The sequence below is a fragment of the Nyctereutes procyonoides genome, unplaced genomic scaffold (genome assembly GCF_905146905.1).
Source record: "Nyctereutes procyonoides isolate TBG_1078 unplaced genomic scaffold, NYPRO_anot_genome, whole genome shotgun sequence".
NCBI lineage: Eukaryota > Metazoa > Chordata > Mammalia > Carnivora > Canidae > Nyctereutes > Nyctereutes procyonoides.
In genome coordinates this window covers 55,426,305-55,434,667 of record NW_026575049.1, presented here as the reverse complement: position 1 = coordinate 55,434,667, position 8,363 = coordinate 55,426,305, and positions in this window count along the sequence as shown.

Sequence of the window (8,363 nt, the reverse complement as noted above, 5' to 3'; positions counted from 1 at the left end):
CACCCAGGTGGTCTGACCTCTCCATTCTTAAATATCAATGGAGACTAGAATCAGGAGACATTTGAGACACACTTCTCATGTAAGGCAGAGACTAAAACAAGGAACAGCAATGGCAGAGACACTAAAGAAAGAAAAACTTAAAAGACAAAACTAGTGTTATAGTCAGAAAGGGAACACAATATCACTATTTGAGAGAAAGAGGAGATTTTTAAATGTAAAAAAAACATTGAGAAATTCAAAATATGATGGTAGATATTACCAAACAAAATGAAGATTAAATATAACCCTGAGAAAACCTCCAATAAAGAAGAATATGAAGACAAGAGTATTCAGAAATAATAGTGAAAAGATATGAATACAAAAAGATGTTCCAAGGTAGTCCAGTACCTGTTATAGAAAGGAGTTATAGAAAGAAAGAACAGAAAAAAAATAAGAGAACATTGCATGGAAGCAATTCAAGAAAGTTTCCCAGATCACAGAGTCATGAATTTATAGATTGAAAGGGCTGACAGAGTGATCAAAGTATAAATTTTAGAAGACCTGTATCAAGGCATGTAATCATGAAATACCAAGGCACCAGGAATAAAGGAAATATCCTAAAAACTTGTAAAAAGAAGTTAAAAAGTATAAACAAAGGATTAGGAATCAAAATGGGAAAAGAAATTTTGGCAACAAAACTAGAAGTTAGAAGACAAGGGAAAAACATCTTTAAACTGTGAAGAAAAAAATTATTTCCCACACATTTCCATAACAAATCAAGCCAGCTATCAAATTTGAGCACAGAATATAAACGTTTTCAATTATGAGATGCTTTCAACAATTTATCTTCTCTTAATTTCCTGGAAAACTATTGGAGAATATGTTCTACTCCAAAAAGTTGAGTAAATTAATGCTGGTAAAAACATAAGATCTCTGAAACCATGAATTTAACTCAAGTTCAAGGCAAAGGAAGTTTCTAGAATAATGAATGACAATGATGTACAGAGTGTCTAAAGAACTCCAGAAAGAATGTACTCAAGAAAAAAGTTCTGATAGATGTTCCCTTTTTAAATAAAGACTTCATTCATTCATTCATTTATTTTTATTTTTTAATATTTATTTATTTATTTATTATTTATTTATTTGTTAATTTATTTATGGGAGAGTGAGCACAGGGGAGGAGGAAAGGGAGAGAATCTCATGCAGACTCCATGTTGAGCTTGGAACCCAATGTGGGGCTTGATCCTATGACCCTGAGATCACAACCTGACCTGAAATCAAGAGTCAGATGGTCAACTGATCAAGCCACCCCTGATAAATGTTCTGATGTATCTGACTGAAATAAAGGTGTTGTAGATTTCTTTCCAGGAATTTATTCTGAAAATAATAATAACTTCATAGAAATCTAATCAAATAATTTTAAAAATTAAGAAATAGGAATAAGACATACTCAAGTGGGAAAGCTAGGTTCTTGTCTCACAAAGAATGAATCTCGTGAACAAAGGAGAGTGAGTAAAGCAATAGTTTATTAAGCGAGGATACAGAGAGAGCTCTCAGGAGTTAGGGGGGCTTGACAGGGTTGTTAACGTGGTCTCCACTAACCGTCTTTTATTTAGTACTGACCAGGGAGCTTGTGGCCTTATCATTTTTGTGATGTCTTAGTTTGAGTGAGGACTGGCGATAACGTCTTAAATGGCTTCCTTTTGGGTTTGGTTATTATTTGTTAGTCACAGGTGACTGTCATAAAAAAAAAATCTTCCCCACGTACACACCTAGGGCAGGGTGGTCTGATTCGTTCCCTTATCTCTGGTTTCCTCACATCTCAGCATGTTTGGGATTTTGTTTTGTAAGCCTCTTTCATGGTCCCCTACCTCTCTCCCTACCTAGCCCTGCCTGTCCTTTACTCAATGTTATCGAATAGAGGCATAATAAGTAGAAATAAACATACCAGACCAAACATCTAAAACTGTTATATGTAATTACTTTTGTGGAATGAGCCTTAAGAGAAGATTTCTACAATTGTTTACCTTTAAACTATGTACATTGGTAACCTTAAAAAAGGGATATTAATGGGCATAATCTTTAAGTGTACTTCCCGAAAATTATCTTAGGGGGGAAAATCAAAGGCAAACGTGAAAGTACACATACAGTCACGTTCACTACAGCATTATTTATTAAAAGAGAAAACAAAAAATAATAAAAATATCCAGAGATAAGACGCAGTTCAATTTATTCTAATATATATTATTGAATACCCATACTAAGTGATAAGCTGCAGATAAATTTTGTTATCAAACAGTTTTCATTATGTATTAAGTAAAGATGCTATTTATATGATCCTATCTTTTATAAATAAGAGAAAGAAAAATCTGGAAGGACTTAATGAGCAATGACATTAATCATCATTAACTGTGAATAGAAGTATAGATATTTTTTTCTCTTTTCAAGCAATTTTGTTTTTCTTTATCCTCATACTAGAAATATAGTGATGGATTGGAAAATAGAAATATTTTACAGTTCTTGATGTCAAGAGATGAAATCTAATTCCTTACCCCTTGAATCCAAGCTGGCCTATCACTTGCTTTCACCAAGAGAATTGTAAGAAATCAAAGCAGGAGGGAAATCTCTATATTCCATTTCCCGCTTTTTCTACTTAAAACAAGAAGTTACTCTATCAATGCATTTATAACTGTAATTACCAGATTCTCATTTGGTTGAGCTCATTTTAAGTGTGAGTTCTAGTTTGAAAATTAATGGGACATTTACTTTGAAACAGTACATTTAAGTAATCCAGGTGAATTTGGACCAAAGTTACCAGTCTAACTGGAACACTGAGGATGTGCATTCGTCTTTCTGTACTGTCTGGCCCAGGGGCACAGACTCATCCATTTTCTAAGGGGATAGTGGTCTAAGGCAGACTGAGGAAGAAGTTGCATTTCCATTCCCTTTCAGTTGTGAACAGAGTCAGAAGAAAACACCTGAAAGGTTTGGATTATTTAACTTATTTTGTTAGGATCTAATATATTTTGATCAACATTAACAATAATTTGGTACTATTTCAAATTTAAATCTGTGAATTTTTATTGACCAGTTTTTGAAATGAGAGTTGAGCGCCAGGTTTGTGAGAAGCTTGCTTTACTGAAGGTCCACTCTGGACAGTTGTGGGGAGCATAGTCACATTAATAATAGGATATGATTATGGTTGAATAATGCTTTAAATGATAGAATGAGCAGGATAACACTTTGGGTCCAATGTTCTGGGCCAACTCAGCCCAGTTTGGAAATGCGGGCTGTTTGCAGTCAAATAATACCACTTAACTAGGACATATCAGGAACGGTGTTATGAAGTATAGATTATAATCTAAGCTATAGCAGGATAATATGTGTAAATGTAATCAAGTACATTAAACTTTTAACCAATGTAGATTAACGCAGCATTGTTTGGTTGATCCTACATACAGTGTGTTTGGCCTGTGCCGTTATGTTCTTTTTCATGTTTCTGTTGTCAGGTTTTTATTCAGTTGTAAAACATCCTAATCCTAACAGACCAGTAATAGTGCCAAAGGTGAAGTTCACAGTGCTGCTTTTCAAATGCTGCTTTTCCAAGAAGACATAAGATTCCCATCTATGAAGTTGTTGAGGAGCTTTGCCAGTGTTTTGTTGTCAGTGTTGATTTTGTTGACTTAATGATGAAAGGAAACGGTCTGTCCACTGGGTTATGGACTTGTATGGGAACCTTCTCTGCAGTGGACTGTATTTCTCTAGTGTGGCAATCAATGATAATGTGAGTTGTTAAGAACAAGACTTGGTATGGTCTTATTCAGAAATGAGACTTCATGCATATTCCTTATTTGGACTCACGGTCTACATTAGTTTTGGGGACTTTGATGGCTGTGACTCTTAGCCAAGAGAGATTTGGTCTGTAAATGATAAGACTAAGCAGTATTTACAAAGGCTTGACTATTTACAAACCACTATTACCAGATAAACTGGGATGGAAGGTTTTTCATTTGGATATAAGAAACTTCTTGGGTCTGCTCTAATTATTTTATAATTAAATTAAAATTTAATTTTCCAATTTGCTATGGTCCTTTCATCACTAAATTTGTGTGACTCAAACCTTCAGACCAAACTAAACTTGCCAGAAAATTTAGGCAACTTTTTCATTAAAATCCATTTTTTTCGTCCTCTCAACTATTCTTGCACTGTGAGGAAGATGTGGATCATGAAGGAATTTTTGTATATTAAAGAACTGGCTCATTTGTTTTCTAACCTAATCTGTGGAATGGTTCAGAATAATAGAAATAGAAAGAGGAGATCATTTTGTCACTACAATAAAATCAACTCTTTTGTGAGATTGGGTTTCTATAAATCCAGAAATTAAATCTGCCATCACTAAATAGTCACATAAATTTCCCTTGGAATATTAAATTGGGCCTATTTGTAAATTTAGGAAAGGTCTCACCTACTCAGACTTGTCATAATTCTTCTGTTTATTTCTCTATCGTGAGCTTGACAGATCATGCTTATGAAATGATAGTGTTAAGCAGTTTTCTTGAAATTGGGGACCAGAATCAAACCAATTTAGTTTCAATCCAGAAATCAGAAAGTGATAGACAAATTGCTGACTATAGGAAAACCTTGCCTTAGCTACAATATAGGAATAAGCTACTATCATTTTCTCTCTCTAAGCTACTATCATTTTCATCAGGAAAACTCCCATGCTATATCTCTGCCCACATATCATATACATTTTTCATAAAAATATATCTGATTGGTGGAATGTAATTCACATCTCTAACCTAAGTTTAAAGGCTATATTTAAATGTAGTCTTAAGTTTTCCATCTTCTGCTGTATTGAAGGTTGGCGTACATGCTGAACAAGCCAGGCTATTGAAATTGACGTAATTTATAATTATATTTTATAATTTTATAATTTAAAAATTTTCAACTGATTAAATTAATCACTAAAAATAACAAAAGGATTAGTTACTTAAAAATTTAAAAAATTGAAGTAAAAAGACAATCTGAAGGATTTCTACTGTTGGGTATGATAAACTAGTGCTAAACCTAGTCCTACCATCATTACAACAATAAAATTGGACAAAGTATATGAAAGAACTGTTTTCAGATACTAATCAACAGGCAGTGCAGGACTTTGAACCCTGAGGGAATATAATCATATAAGATGAGCCCAACTTTTGCCTGGAGTTACTTCCAAACTGTAGCATAGGGCAGTATTCTACAGTCTCAATAAGCTAAAGAGACAAAAATCAGTCAGGGCTGCTGAGGCATTTATAATTAATGGGCAGAGTGAAGAGGATGCTGCTTAGTAAAAGAACTGGAAATCTGCACTGAATACCTTTGGGTCTTTAGGAAAGAAATCATACTAATAAAAGTAATAAAAATAAATTTAGGAATAAATTTAATTAAAAATGTACAAGACTTTTATACTGAAAGTGATAAAAGACTGTTGAGGGAAATTAAAGAAGACCTAAATAAATGGAGATACATACCATATTTATGATGTGGAAAATTCAATATTGTTAAGTCAATTATCTACAAATTGATCTATAGATTTAACACAATATCAGTCAAAATCTAAGCAGACATTTTGTTGCTGAAATGGACAAGTAAACTCTAAATTTTTTTTTTGGAAATGTGCAAATTTAAGAATATATAAAATTATAAAAAATTCCAAGTTTGGGTATTTTCCACTACCTTGTTTTAGTTTAATTATAAAGTTACACTAATCAAAACAGTATCAACATGAAAACTATCAAACAGATCATTGAGAATAGAGAATCTGGAATTTATGCTAAAATGACTATTAACAAAGTTCTGTGGGGAAAAGGACAGGTTAGTTAAAAATTATGTGGGAATGACTAGATATCCATATGGAAAAATATAAATCTCAATCTCATATAAAAATTAGTGTAATATGAGTCATAAACCTAAACATGAAGTAGAAAACTATAAAGGTTATAAAATGAAACATAGGACAATATTTTAATGAACTTGGAAATTTCCTGGACAGAACTCAGCACTAATCTTTAAAAGTGATAAATTGGACTTTATCAATCTTTAAAAGGTTTGTTCATCAAAAGTCATCATTAAGGGATCCCTGGGTGGCACAGCGGTTTGGCTCCTGTATCTGGCCTAGGGCGCGATCCTGGAGACCCGGGATCGAATCCCACGTCGGGCTCCCGGTGCATGGAGCCTGCTTCTCCCTCTGCCTGTGTCTCTGCCTCTCTCTCTCTCTCTGTGACTATCATAAGTAAATAAAAAATTAAAAAAAATTAAAAAAAGTCATCATTAAGAAAATGAATATGAAAGCCAAAAGTTGGTAGAAAGTATCCACAACACATAAAATGGCCAAGAATATATTTCATGAATATATATAAATTCCTATAAAGCAATAACAATAAATGTTATGACATAATTAAAAATGAACAAAAGACTTGGACATCTCATAAAGGATGCTGTAAAAATGACAATGAGTCCATTTTTAAAAAATCACCATTGCTGATCATCAGGGACAATAGGATTAAAATTACAGTGGGATATCAAAACAGCCATTAGAATAACAACAACAAAACAATAATATCAAATATTGGTGAATACATGGAGCAACTAGAATTCTTACACATTGCAGGTATAGACTTTAAAAAAATGTTGGGGAATTAGTTTGGCACTATCTTATAAACCAATTCATCTTATAAAGTAGCAGTCAGCTTTAAGTATCTAAAAGAAATGAAATCATATGCTTATAAACAAACTTGCACAGATATGACTAATATCCAAATTATAAAGGGAAAACAAAATTATCTCTATTTGCAAATAACATGATAGTTTAACATGATAGTATATATTAAGAAACTCACTGAAAACTATTAGAACTAATCAAGTGCGCTATGTTTGCAAGATACACATTCAATATACACAAATCAGTTCTATTTTTATAGCTTAGCAGTGAACAGTCTGAACATGGAATAAAGAGAACAATTTCATAATATCAAAAATAATAAAATGCTTAGAAATAAATTTAACAAAAGAGCTGCAAGACTTACACCTTAATTAATTCCTAAATATTCTTGAAAGAAATTAAAGAAGACCCAAATAAATGGAAAGACGTCTCATGATCATGGATTGTAAGACTTAATGTTGTTAAGATGACAATATTTACCTACAGATACAATGGTGTATTTATCAAATCCTAGCTGCTTTTTTTTTTTTTTTTAACCTGGGCGTGGGGATAGCACAAAAATTGACAAGCTGGCTATTGTGGACATTGCTGCTATAAACATTGGGGTGCAGGTGTCCCGGTGTTTCACTGCATCTGTATCTTTGGAGTAAATCCCTCAGCAGTGCAATTGCTGGGTCGTAGGGCAGATCTCTTTTTAACTCTTTGAGGAACCTCCACACAGTTTTCCAGAGTGGCTGCACCAGTTCACATTCCCACCAACAGTGCAAGAGGGTTCCCCTTTCTCCACATCCTCTCCAACATTTGTGGTTTCCTGCCTTGTTAATGTTCCCCATTCTCACTGGTGTGAGGTGGTATCTCATTGTGGTTTTGATTTGTATTTCCCTGATGGCCAGTGATGCGGAGCATTTTCTCATGTGCTTGTTGGCCATGTCTAGGTCTTCCTCTGTGAAAGTTCTGTTCATGTCTTTTGCCCATTTCATAATTGGATTGTTTCTTTGCTGTTGAGTTTCATAAGTTCTTTATAGATCTTGGATACTAGCCCTTTATCTGATAGGTCATTTGCAAATATCTGCTCCCATTCTGTAGGTTGTCTTTTAGTTTTGTTGACTGTTTCTTTGGCTGTGCAGAAGCTTCTTATCTTGATGAAGTCCCAATAGTTCATTTTTGCTTTTGTTTCTCTTGCCTTCATGGCAAGATCTTGCAAGAAGAAAAGTATCTTGCAAGAAGTTGCTGCAGCCAAGTTCAAAAAGGGTGTTGCCTGTGTTCTTCTCTAGGATTTTGGTGGAATCTTGTCTCACATTTAGATCTTTCATCCATTTTGAGTTTATCTTTGTGTATGGTGTAAGAGAATGGTTCAGTTTCATTCTTCTGCATGTGGCTGTCCAATTTTCCTAGCACCATTTATTGAAGAGACTGTTCTTTTTCCAGTGGATCGTCTTTCCTGCTTTGTCGAATATTAGTTGACCATAAAGTTCAGGGTCCACTTCTGGGTTCTCTGTTCTGTTCCATTGATCTATGTGTCTGTTTTTGTGCCAGTACCACACTGTCTTGATGAACACAGCTTTGTAGTACAACCTGAAATCTGGCATTGTGATGCCCCCAGATATGGTTTTCTTTTTTAAAATTCCCCTGGCTGTTTGGGGTCTTTTCTGATTCCACACAAATCTTAAAATAATTT